The sequence below is a fragment of the Poeciliopsis prolifica genome, unplaced genomic scaffold (genome assembly GCF_027474105.1).
Source record: "Poeciliopsis prolifica strain line A6 unplaced genomic scaffold, Auburn_PproV2 SCAFFOLD028, whole genome shotgun sequence".
In the NCBI taxonomy this organism is placed as follows: Eukaryota; Metazoa; Chordata; class Actinopteri; order Cyprinodontiformes; family Poeciliidae; genus Poeciliopsis; species Poeciliopsis prolifica.
In genome coordinates this window covers 6546049-6558972 of record NW_026562403.1, presented here as the reverse complement: position 1 = coordinate 6558972, position 12924 = coordinate 6546049, and positions in this window count along the sequence as shown.

Sequence of the window (12924 nt, the reverse complement as noted above, 5' to 3'; positions counted from 1 at the left end):
GCACAACATACATCGATTACTGGTGATTTCAATGTAACACTTGCATGAGATATGTGACTTGTGGAAAAACAAAGAAAATATTCTCCTTTCATACTACTATACCTACTCAGTGGATCTAGCAATATTTTAGTTTGTATTTCCAGTACAGCATCAATAAGGTCTGTCTCACTTTACCTGAAAATGAATTCCATAATGATATTCTCCAAAACTACACTGTATGTGCACTTATGCTACTACAAAAATCCAGTATTCACCTGGATGACTGTACTCAAGACATCTCAGTGATGTGCTGTGCAGAGTATCTTTATTAAATTAGTGTGGTAGGTCTTTTAGCATTTTTCAGCAAGGTGATGCTTCATTTAAAAAGCTGAACAAGCTGATAAGAAAGACTGGCTCTGTTCTCATGATTGTGACAAGGTCACTCTTCAAAGAGATGCTTGATAAAATGTGAAACATCATGGACAGCCCAGAACATCATCTTCTTTCATATGTAGTCACTCAATACAAGTGTCTTCAGTCAGAAGCTCCAGCAGATTCCCTGCAACACCATCCACTACAGGAAATCATTCCTACTTACAGCTGTATTAATAATTAATGACGCCACAAAGAAACTTGCATAATGAGAAGAATTGCAATGTCTAAATTCTGCTTGGGTTTAAGAAAGCATTTGTTGAACTGAATTAAATTTGAATTATTATTCCCATTTAGAATTGTCAGATTCAAAACAGTGAATTGAAGATCTAGTCACTAAATGTTTCATCAAATTTAAGCAGGCAAAAGTCTTGTGACTAATTAAATTTTGTGTGTTCGTGTCTGAATGTGAGGATGGAGAAACACAATCTGGTGTAGTGTCCTCAAGCTGCAACTCTTTTGGGACTTTGTTACGCTGTTTCTAGTTTGCTCTTTCTTTGAAAGTAAAGATCATCAAAGTCAAGCTGAAACCCCCACATTCATGTTATAATCATTACAGAGATCACCATACAGCACCCAGAAAGTTAACATATTTTCCAATTGGTTGTCTGTCTGTAAGACAAAAATAATGAGATGGAGGAAAAGGGAACAATAAGGAAATAAGCTGTGAAGATATGATGATCATCACAATAAAAGAAAAAGGACTAGAGCATGTTTTATGATTTGTAGCACTAAATTAGATAGATTTGGTTTTTTAGTGTTTTATTTCAGATTATTTGCTTGAGACATTTGGGGTTATGAAATTTAACCTTTTAGAAAGATTTTTTTTTAATTGGAATCCAAAGCGCAGTGTACTTCCTTTTCAAATAATAGTTATAGGAAATAGTAGTTTAACAAAACAGAGAAACTGTACCCTCAAAGGTTTCACAAAATGATCAAATGCTGAGATAAAGAATGGCAGGTATGGCACTGTGTCCAAGAAAAATATTGTAGAAAGTTGAGTGTATTGCAAAAAATGTACTATAGAAAAACAAATTAGCCCTTAAGGGTATTGTAAAGCAAAACTATATTCAAAAGTTTGGAGAGTATCTACAAGGAGTGGACTGCAAGTGAAATCAGTCCTCCAAAGACACTGAGCAGACATATAACAGGGCATTCCTTGTATTAAGCTGATTTGAAACCAGAGGTATCCAAAGCTTCTTGCTTTGGCTAGGAACAAATAATTTGACTGGTGTTCAGTTGTCAGAAGTTGTTTTTTTCAGATTAAAGTAAATGTTGCATTTCATTTAGAAATCCATCGGTGCCACAGACCGATTACCACCCTGTCACTAGAATTGTTTGACTAAATTATGCATATCTTTGAGCAGCCCTATTAGCAATTCCTCAGAATCCAGCTGGATAAACAAACAGATTGACTACTCACAGCTTTTCTCCCACATAACAAAATAAACAAGCAGCAAGTAAAGTTTTAGTTACACATAGCACCTTTCAATACATAAATCATAAAGCAACAGCTATATTCTAATACTGTGGAATATAGCTGATATAAACCCCAGAGTTTTGATGTTAGCTAACAGGGATGTTGCCATCTTTCAGCCAGAATGGAATGTTTTTATGAAAATCCTAGATGCAGGCTTGTCAGAGACTGCTGGTCAAGGCATTAAACAGACTTTGTAAAGCAGGTGTCTAGAGATGTAAGAGATGCTTTCCCTTACAAAGTGTTTTATTTTCTCCAAACCTAAATAGAAAGATATTTCTTCTTTTATTATGTGCAAAGATAATGGCAGAGTATATGAACTGACAAACCCTGTACTTATTAGTTGTTGAAATGTTGAGTGAACAATGTGATGACAAAGCAAAGCCATATACAATGTGTAAACCACAGTACTCTCAATGGGTTCAAGTTTCTTTTGCTCAGGTAAGCTGTGGAAAAACATAAATCATCACTTGACACCCCACACATGCTCCTTCTCTATTTGGTGGTTCTGTTGTGAAAGCCAAAAAGATTTGAACTAAAAACTGTCATAGGTGTCATTGCCTGTGCTATTTCTGTTGCCTGTTACGACAGAGAGCAGGCCCCCAAGAGGGTGACTAGGTTTAATCTCTTTAAGCAGTTACATAATGGCCCCCAGTTCATGTTTTAATCAGCAAATAGATGACTGTGCCCAGGGACGAATAATCACATCTATAACTTCTAATCTAATATCCCGCTACATTCAAGTGGATTACAGAGCGGTTTCGAGGGAAAGGAGGGGCACAGGTGGTACACCTAGATGTGAGTGATTACAGCATGTGTGTGTTTGTGTTTTGGGATAGAGAAAAATGAGATTTAGAGATTGCCTCTGTTCTGAGCTTGCCTGTTGCTAGCGAAGCCCAAGCATCCATGGCATCATACCTTTGACATCACGTTTGATTGTAGATGTTCGGCAGGTGGATTGGTGATGAGTACTGACAGTCTCATTCCCTAGATGGCTTCGTGTCATCCACTCTTCGTCCTGAATGGGTGCAACTTCCACAAGGGAATTTTCAAAAGTGGTTCAAGAAATCCATTCAGAAAGGACTGACAAGGAGACAAACTGGATTTCTTCCTGAGACGCATACACAAAATATTGTTTGTGCAGAAGATTTGATTTATGTATGACTTCATCAAAATCCGTTCTGTTCTAAAAATAAAAACAATCATAAATAAAACTAAAAATGTAAAAGCACTATTCTTTTCCACAGTAAAATTGGACATGTGATCCTTATAATGCAGTACATATATTATATACAACACATTTATTAAAAGTAATCTAAATGTTTATAAAAATCCTTTTTCCAGGCAGGAAACACAACGAAGTCAAATTGACTGAAGGCTGAACATAAAATGAGTGTAATACCACAACCACTTTGAAGATTCCTGTATAGTTACAGTGAAAAAAAACTCGTTTATTGTATGAATTTTAATGTAAAACAGAGTAAAATTCAATTAATTTCACTCTGTTGACTCGTTCAAATTCACTGGCAAATATTAACATATATTTGTAAGAATTCTAATTAGCCCTTTGATGAATAGAAATACAATTTTCAAAAGTGTATTAAATAAACAATAGATTTTTTTTTAAACATTTGACATGCTCCGATTACAAAGAAAAATTCAGATGTAAATGTGAGTATGTGGTAGACATGACCCTGGATGTCTATAACATACTTCAATTCACCTGCATTAAGGTATGATTCTAACGGCTTTGAACAGCTAGAGAAGAAAACAATGAAGAAAACATTGTTTTCTTTGTCAGTTGAAGATTGGTCAGTCTAAATGAAAAGCACCTGTAAAGATGAATCTGATGGGATTCAGTGATGGAATCAGTCATTCCATCACTGATGGATTTCCATCAGTGAAATCCATAGTTTTCCACTGATGGATTTAACAGTGATTTGTGAGATGTTCAGGGTAACAGATTTATCCTGGACTTATGTGCTGCGTTCTCAATAGTGAAATCAAATTTCGCTTACATAATTAGATGCATTCAAAAGGCAATGAGTCTAATTGTAAATAAATAAATAAGTTCTTAAATCTCAGAGTAATTACCTGACTGTGGAAAAATACTTGTAATACATTTCATAATATACATTGTACTTTAGCTCAGTAGATTAAATACAGCAAAAAATTTGTCCAGAAGCCCATGTTACTCGCTGTCAAGACTTATTTGTTGCTCATGATAAAGGAATTGGATGGGTTTTTCTTGTTTGCAATAAAAACATGCATTTCAACACTTAATACTGGAGATGGGATAATCACATGAATTGTATGCTGAATAGAGCAATATAACAAACTGAATAGATGATTGTATAAGATTGTACCACATTTTGTAAACAGACAAGATGCACATTTTTCATGTTGCTCCTTAATAAAAATTTGAATAGAAAAACATGCATTTCACACAAGTGGCAGAGTGTGAATTTCAGAGACTTGCATTTATAAATAAGAATAATGTAACACAAAATCTATATAAACCATATGTGGTTTTCGCATTTACCCCAAAGACAATTAAAATAAACATCCACGAAGTTTACACCGAAGCAAGCATTCGCTTCGATGTATTGCACTTCACAAGGTCACCCGTAGGAATAAAATGACATTGGAGAGAGATGTCTTGCTATCTCTCTTTCTTGAAATTTCCCCAGAGAAATGCTTCTCCTTTACAAAAGGCCCGTCAATATATGTGTGTACATGTGCGGAGCAGAGAATTTCAGCCCAGTGATTCCCATCTTCCTGTTGTTAATACTCCATGGCTTTTAAGATATCAGCTGGAAACAGTTTTCACATTAACTTTCAAGGGGGAAAATATTACAAATTGTGGGAGTTCAAGTGAAAACAATAAACCACTGGAGGCCATGACAGATGCAGATGTACTCCATAAGGCTGGGACAGATAAAGCTTCATTCCATTCGTGTTTCTAGGTGTTAGTGTCGCGACAATCAGGCCAAGTGCTTTTTGATTAGCTCATTATTAATTCATGCACACTCCCAGAACCTCAAATCTGACTTAATTACAACGACACTTCCAGCAGTGACCAATATTGATGTGATTAATGAATTAGTAGTTTGCTGCTGCAGCATCCTCTTTATGACTGAAAAGGATGGGAGGGTATTAATAATTTTTGAATATTAATGAAAAAGCTGAGAGAGCTGATAAGAGAGAAGAGGGATTGAGAGGAAGACTGAGTAAGAGTATTTGCTTATTGTTCAATATGTGCCATCCATTAACTCAATACAAACAGGGAAATGTATTGTATTTTGTTAGGCTAGAAGCATCTGCACATTGAACAATGCAATGATGGAAAAGGGAAACATGCTGAATGCTTTTAACTGTTTCACTCTTCTCTGTTATTTAGCAGTAATTATGAATTATTTTTATTGCTCTGCACGTCTCTGTGATTTAACGTTGCCCAGGGAGCATCTTGTTCAATCAAAACCTAGTTTGTTTGCCGAGAAAGTCTCGTTAGTTTGGGGAGCATTTAGTTGGTTATTCAAATCACATTAAATTTGAAATTTGAAATTCATGAACCAAGAAGCAACAAATACATAATTTTTGAGTGGTTTTCTTTCACAAGACATTACTTTTGTTTTTCTGAGAGAACACAACTGTTATTATCTTGAGAGAATCTCACTGAAATATCTGCAGTGGAGAAAGCTGCTCTTTTTTCAGCTAGTGACTAATGTGTGGGTTTCTCTCTTGCAAGATAAATCATGGAGGTTTTAGAGGAGCCGTTTCATCTATGTGGTCAAAGGTTTTGCATATCTTCATTACTATTTAAAGATTTTTTAAAAAATGAAATACATTCTTCAAAGTTATCCAATCCAAAAAAAGACACCATAAGTTGTTTTGTCAAAGTCCAAACCTTGATAATAATTGAGTCATAAAACTTGATAAAATTTTGAGCAAATAAAAAAAAAAACATAAGCTATCTACTTATGGCATGTAAAATAAAAATATTTAAAATATTTTTAAATTATAGTGAGGATATTTAAGAAATTTTAATTTGAAAAAGATCATTAAAAAATATTAAGGAAACTCAAACGACTGTTATTGTGGGTGTCAATAATAGTTCTTCAAAATTATTATAATAACATAATTTGGTCAGATTACTTGCCTAAAATAATCAAAATTCAAAGTTTAGGACTTGCTACTTGCCTGCACATCTTGAGTTTAGGACTGACTTGAGACTCGCAATTCCTCAAGGAATGTGTGCCACTTGTGGCTTGCAAAGAATGATTTGTTTCTACTTCTTCTAATTGCTTCAACATCCATGTTTTAGTACTCTAAGGGGAAGCAGGAGTAGTCTGTAAAAGTCTGGGGGAATGATGACTCTAAATCATCACCATTCAACACCCTTCCAATCATGTTTGGGTTTTGTATCAGATTATTGATTTATTTAAATAATAGGAGCTGTAAACTGACTCTTCACATTCCAAGATCATATATTACTGATTATTCTGATGCACAACCATGATGACATATGCGCTTTGAGCAAATAGTCAAAATATGTTAGCGAGCTTTATTTTTTGTTTTATTTTTTCATTTAGAGCTCTATAACACAAGTCACCCTCATTATGCTGCAGAATTATAGAGCTGCTTGGATTAGAGCCGCATTTACTGAAATTCAAACAGTAATCGCTCACACTTGGACCTGAAACACGAATCAATAGTGTAAGTACTTTGCTGCCCAACACTGATCTAGTGTTTGGCTTTTGAAAGAGAAGCTAATTCGGCCACAGGATAAACAATTGTCTTATTTACAGTGAAAATTGACAATTTGGCCAGTTCAGAACATAATATGTTTAGGAAAGAGAGTTTAATCATGAAATATATATGAACAATCATGCTTATTAGGACATCAAGCCTCATTTCATCATTCTTTACTCATTACTCTTCATGTCAGCCATGTAATTCCAAGTGCAATAGTTAATATTTCTGTATCCAATACCAGCTTCTGGCAAGATTGATGAAGAAGAGGGACCAAAATAAACATCAATATACAATCAAAAAGAGCTGCAGCTGTTTACCTGAAAACAGAGAACTTTCAGAAAAACTGGCAGTTTGGAGATAAAATGTGCTCACGCAACGCAGACTGACTGGTGATTTTCTAAATCCATGTTGTCCTATCTCCTCATCTACTCCAGTGAAGATGAAAGAAAACAGTTTAAAGAAATGTACTGGAACTCTGCATCACATTAGAGACTACTGCCATAACCTTCAAAGGCTCTGTGTGCCTGTGTCTGCCAAAGAGAGTGAAAGAGAGAGGAAGAGATAAAGGTGGCAATAAACCTTGTGTCTGTGTATTCAGTCTGTATGTGTTTATATGCAGTGTAAATGTTGCTGGGCCCTGTACATCTGCATGGATGTGTGTTTTAATGTGTGAATGTGTGTGTGCTTGCTGACATTCTAAAGAGGTGTTAGGTCAAGGTTCATGTCAGCCCAACTCAGCTGTCACCCTTTGAGCTCTCTATAAAATCCCTCACAGCTCTTTCAGCTGCTGTTTGAACATCATCAATCTGGCACGGCCTCTGAACCTTCAGGCTGTGGAACTCTTGCAGAAACACCCGTTTGTCAACAACTACAAAAAAAAAGGAAACAATATTTTGCTGTATGTTAAAATGTGGTTACAGTTTTGATTTTTTGTTTTTTTTAGGGGAAGAAAGTGAACATTTTCAATTGAACTCACAAGTGTCATTTTAATTTTGTTGTGACAGGTAAAGTCTTGAAAGTTAATTCATTCATTCAGCTGGGATAGAAGAAGAAAGTGCAATGCACAAATAAAGATCCACGGAATGTACATTAGAAGTTCATTTTTTTTCCAAGTAGCCCCATGTTGCTTTACATTACTTTTTGTGTGACTTCAAGAAATAACTAACATTTTAAGTGTAACAAAAAAAGAAATACTTTTTCAGGGTTACAAAAAGTCATTTGAATTACAAAACCTTTATAATATGTAAAACTGGGTCATTGGCTCTCACCCCAACACTCCTGATTATTAATATAAGCTTCTCTCTGAAAGGAAGACAGTAATAATGCTGCAAACTTTTTTTTATTCTAAACAGCTTATATTGTTTCTTTACAAAAAATATTTTTGCATGATCTTGTCATGCAATGTGTCACTAATTAAAGAAAACATTGACCTCAAAATGACACACAAGTCGCCTTCTATTCTGATATGATCTATCAGGGTAATGACATATGAGCCTGTGAGTAAAGGTTCAAAAATCTTTTGAACATTAATATAGCAGCAAAAACTATTTACAGTTTGAAGGTATCTGGAGTAATGGTGTCCCTGGCAGAAAATCAAGTCAGACTCCTTGTAAGTTGAACTACTCTGCTGTATGTTTTGGTAGCCGGCCAGGCCACGCGTGCATGTTAGAGCTTTTAAGTCCCTGCCAATGCAAGCGTCTGCCCTCTTCATGTTTCCAGAAAAGGATGAGAGTTATCTACAAAAGGAAATAAAAAAAAAAAGAAGAAGAAGAAGAAGTGGAGCAAATTCAACCGGAGGTTATATTTTACAACTTCGTCAGCCTAAAAGAGAGCGTTATTACAGAGTCAAAAGGGGTTCAGGTCTGCTAAAATGGCGAGTCTTATGAACTGTAGCAGAACTCAGGTTGTATTTTGCTTTGAGTTTTCACCATCTAAGTTTTGTGTAAAGATAAAAGATTATCAAAGCTGCAAGCATCCATCATAGCTAACTCTGTCCAGTCAGAAAACAAAGACATTTTGTTCTGTATTTTCTCAAGACTGAAGGACTTGTCTGGAAAAAAATAGCATAGCTTAGTGTGAATTTTAAATTCTTTATTGGATAAGTGTTTTGAATAAAAGTTTTTAGAATTGTGCTATAAAATAGTTTGACAATACTGAAAGAAATGGGCCCACTATACATAGGACAAAGTATAATATTTTCAACTTAGCCACAGAAATATGGAGTGAATCTAAAACAGCATTGAAGTGCTGCTGCATTTGTCTATCAGAGAAAAACATTTTAATGAAGCTGTAGCCTTGAGACCTCCTCAATGGAAAATAAATCATAAAATGTTAAGCTTACAATCTTAAAATATGTTTTCAAGGTTGGCTAAAAACAACCTTGAAAAGCAGATTTATATACCATTGGTACAAATACATAAATCTAGAATAACTCTGGACACCACAATAATGACAAATACGGCTAATGTGGCACTTAAAGGTAACTCCATTACTGCAATGATCACATCAGTCCTGGGGCCTGATGAGAATTCAAATCATTGTTTGTCATGATGATTCACTTTTATGTAAATGCTGACTGAAACACTGATCAAGGAAAAAAGAATAATAATTTAAAGCGGTGCTGAATATTATAAACTGGGGGGGAAATGTGCTGCACTGTTTTTTTTTTTCTTAATGTCTTTGATCTGCATTTTAATTGAAAATAAAATAAACAAAACAATCTTTTATGTTGTATGTTTTGAAGGATATTTCTGCTTTAGAGGTGTAAGCGTTTTAGATAAACACTGTTACAAGCCAAACTTTCCTATCCTACTAAACCAAGTAAATATAGATCGGATCTTGACAAGGCAAAACTGTCCTAATTTTGGCAGGTGACTCAGTTGAGAAATGTTCCTCCTACTGTGTTGTTCACTGCACTAATCTAGCCACCAGCAAGTTTTAACCCTGGTTAGGTCAGGGGCATGCCTTGATGAAAAGTTCATGCTGCAGACCACATACTGTCAAGCAAGGCCACCTCAGGCATGACTCCATGCTGTCTCCAGCTGTGGCTGCAGCTGGAGACAGCAAGAGACAAACATAAGCGTGCCACTTCACAGCAATCATGAAGGTGGCTTGATTTGCACTTGTTTTTGTGCCCCTTGGTCTCATATATGTCAGCGACAGTCAGCTGTTTTTTAGCTGTTTTTTTTTTTTTTCTGTCCATGCTAACTGGGATTTAGCATCCCAGTTAGCATATATAGAGATCTATGTTCAACAGATCTTTATATTTACTTATTTTCCTGCATATAAAGACTAAAAAGTTACCTGGTTTTATATGCTTTAAAATTTAAAGAGTTTAAAGTTTAAATTACATTTTGGATTTCTAACATTGCTGTAAGTGCAAAAGAATACATAACTCTTCTACATGTTTTGCTGACTAATTTTAAAATCGTGGAGGTGGTTGGAACACCTCCACTTTAAGGTGGAGATGTTCCAACCTTCCAAACACATGTGCTTTTGGAAGCACATGTGGATTGTAACTAACTAGATTTACTTTGGTAACTTTTTAGAAAAAAAAATACTTTTAGGAGTATCACTGCTTTAGTACTTAGATCAAACAATAGTTTTATAAGTTACAGTGTCAAAAAACAAACACGTGAAACTCCTGTGCTTTCTTTCTGGGTTCGGAAAAGCTTTTAAAAGTAAATATTTCTCGCGGAACACTATAAATGCAGAGTGTCACTGTTTTTGTCTGTAGTAACTGGGTCAAACGCCAGTGCCATCTTGTGATGAAATCAGGCTAAGTCAACCCATCAACAACTAGATGAACAAACTGAAGCTGATGAAGTTGTGAGGATTTCAGCAAAGACTTGAGCCATTTGTGTGCTATTTTAACTTTTTACAATTAGGCTAATAATATAATTACAACTTGCAGCCAGCACACATCACCTCTCGCCAGCCAGTGTTCTGGATCTGAATGGGGGGAGCGTTGCTTGGCTGGGGCCTGCAGCTCTGAGGAGAAGGTTTGTGAAAATGAGCAGCACTTTTTGAGAGCAAGTGATGAGATACCCCCAAATGGTTGCCACGTGAGATTCAAGGATTTCTCAAACATACATGAAAGAATGCAAGAAATACTCCAGGTATGCATTTGATGAGGAAATAACATCATAAAATGTGACAGAGCTCAAAAAAGTTGATTTTACATAACACCCACAATTTAATACAACTAAAAAAACTGTCTGAGGTTGTTTACAAAAATCTATGATCGCATTAAAACTTTTGCTGACCAAGATTGAACCCAGCCCTAATTTCACCGTTACCATTACTAACACAAAACCCTGGCATGTCCATTATATGTAAGTGCAACAGACCCCAACAGACAATATGAAGCAAACTATGTTGAAAGATCAATTGTGTTTTGTTACTTCCTGCTTCTTGAAATCTCTCTGAAGTGTACAAAAACTCAATGTGACATCAAACAAGAAAGTCTTGCTCTGTGCTGAAACATACAAGCAGAAAATGTGTGTCCTATGGCACCGTTTATAGAAGCATTCAATACTTTTGATAGGCAGGTCTGCAAAGAGCAAGTCAACCTGATGAAAGGGTTGTGCAACCGTTACATTTTGTCTGCCTTTAAAATCCTTTTTCTTCTGTGAAGAAATAAGTACCTGACACTTGATAGATGTTTCTGGTTTACTCTGGGACATTTTTTAAAATAAATTACAGATTAATGTGCATGTTATTTGTCAAACTATATGCACGTCTTTCTTAAGAGAATCAGATCTTTATTTTGTCCATATTTGAATGTTCAAGACTCAAAACAAGAGAACAGCTGATATATGTTAGTGTTTTGGTAGGGTGATTAAATGTAGTTTTTCCCAGACATGTCCACTTTTCAATTTCTATCTGGGGCATGTGGGAGAATTTTATTTATTGATGAAAATGTCCTGGCTTTCATCAAAACAATAGGTGATGACCACCTTTCTTTCCTTTGACATCTTTCCAGAGCTGATGCCTATGGTCAGTGATTCAGAGCACACATTAAAACACATAAACAAAGATGGAAATAACCAATTACTTTCAATTTTTATCATTTTGGCCAGTGTTATTTATTGTACCATTGTCAATTATTTTAATGAAATGTTTGAGGACTGGGCCAAGTTTCCTCCATTTTGGAAATCAAAATATGGTCACACTTGTTTCGGAAGCATTCCTGGTGCTATGCATAAATCAATATCAGCTGGTTTTATATTTACTAATGACCTATTAAACTGTTTGTCATTATTGACAAGTTGCAGAGGGAGGACTGATTGAAAAAGCAAAAGATCAAAAGCAAAGATTCTTACACAAAAAAAGTCTTTCTGGTGCAAAACAAGAGGAAATTGATATAGATAATTTTCTGAATGTTCCAGAGAGCGCCACTGGACCCGTATTGAAAGTAGAGAGAACTTTACAATAAACCAATCAACCTCATGAGATTTTTGACAAAGGAATTAAAAGCATACTCGAGAGTCCAAGATCCACAGACAGAAGTCATATGATTTTACATGGAAATAATAAGTAATCAACTTAAATAGAATGATTTCTATGCATACTTGCTATAGAAGACTCTACTGCTAAATAAAAAGAGACTGAAAGATGTTTAAAGTTTGATACATAAGATTTTAATGCTCAATAAAACATTGGGAGAACGTAGTCTGGTCAGAGCTGGCAAAGACTGAGCTCTTTGTCTTCTATTTTATAGATAATTGTGAACTTAACATCCCAAACAGTCCCAAAACAGCCACTGTTATACTTAAATGGTTTCAGAGGAAGAAAATAGAACTGTTAAAACAGTTCAGGCAATCACCTGTCTGCTATCCAACTGAAAATCTACGAAAAGGAATGAAATTTAGAGTGGACATAAAGGACACAAAGAATCTCAACATTTTGAAGAGTTTGTGTGAAAGAACAGGTCAGTAAACCTGAGTAATTCACATGTCTAGTTTCTCCATGCAGAATATGCCTTCAAGTAGTGTTTACCAAAGCAAGCTTTGCCCACAAAGTACATTAATGAATGTTTTTTGCAAAGTAAAGGAAAACATTTTTACCTGGAGACCACAAACCCTTTGCATACAACACTGATACCACAAAACAACAAGCAAATCATCTTCTCCCAGACAACCCATCCATGCTCCACCTGTCAGCTCTTGCCCGGCAAGGTCACCATCACAACCAGAGCAAGCTGCGCAACTAGAAATCACACCATGAAATATCCTCTCTCTCTCCTCCTCCCAAAACTCTGCTGCCAAACCCTTGATCAT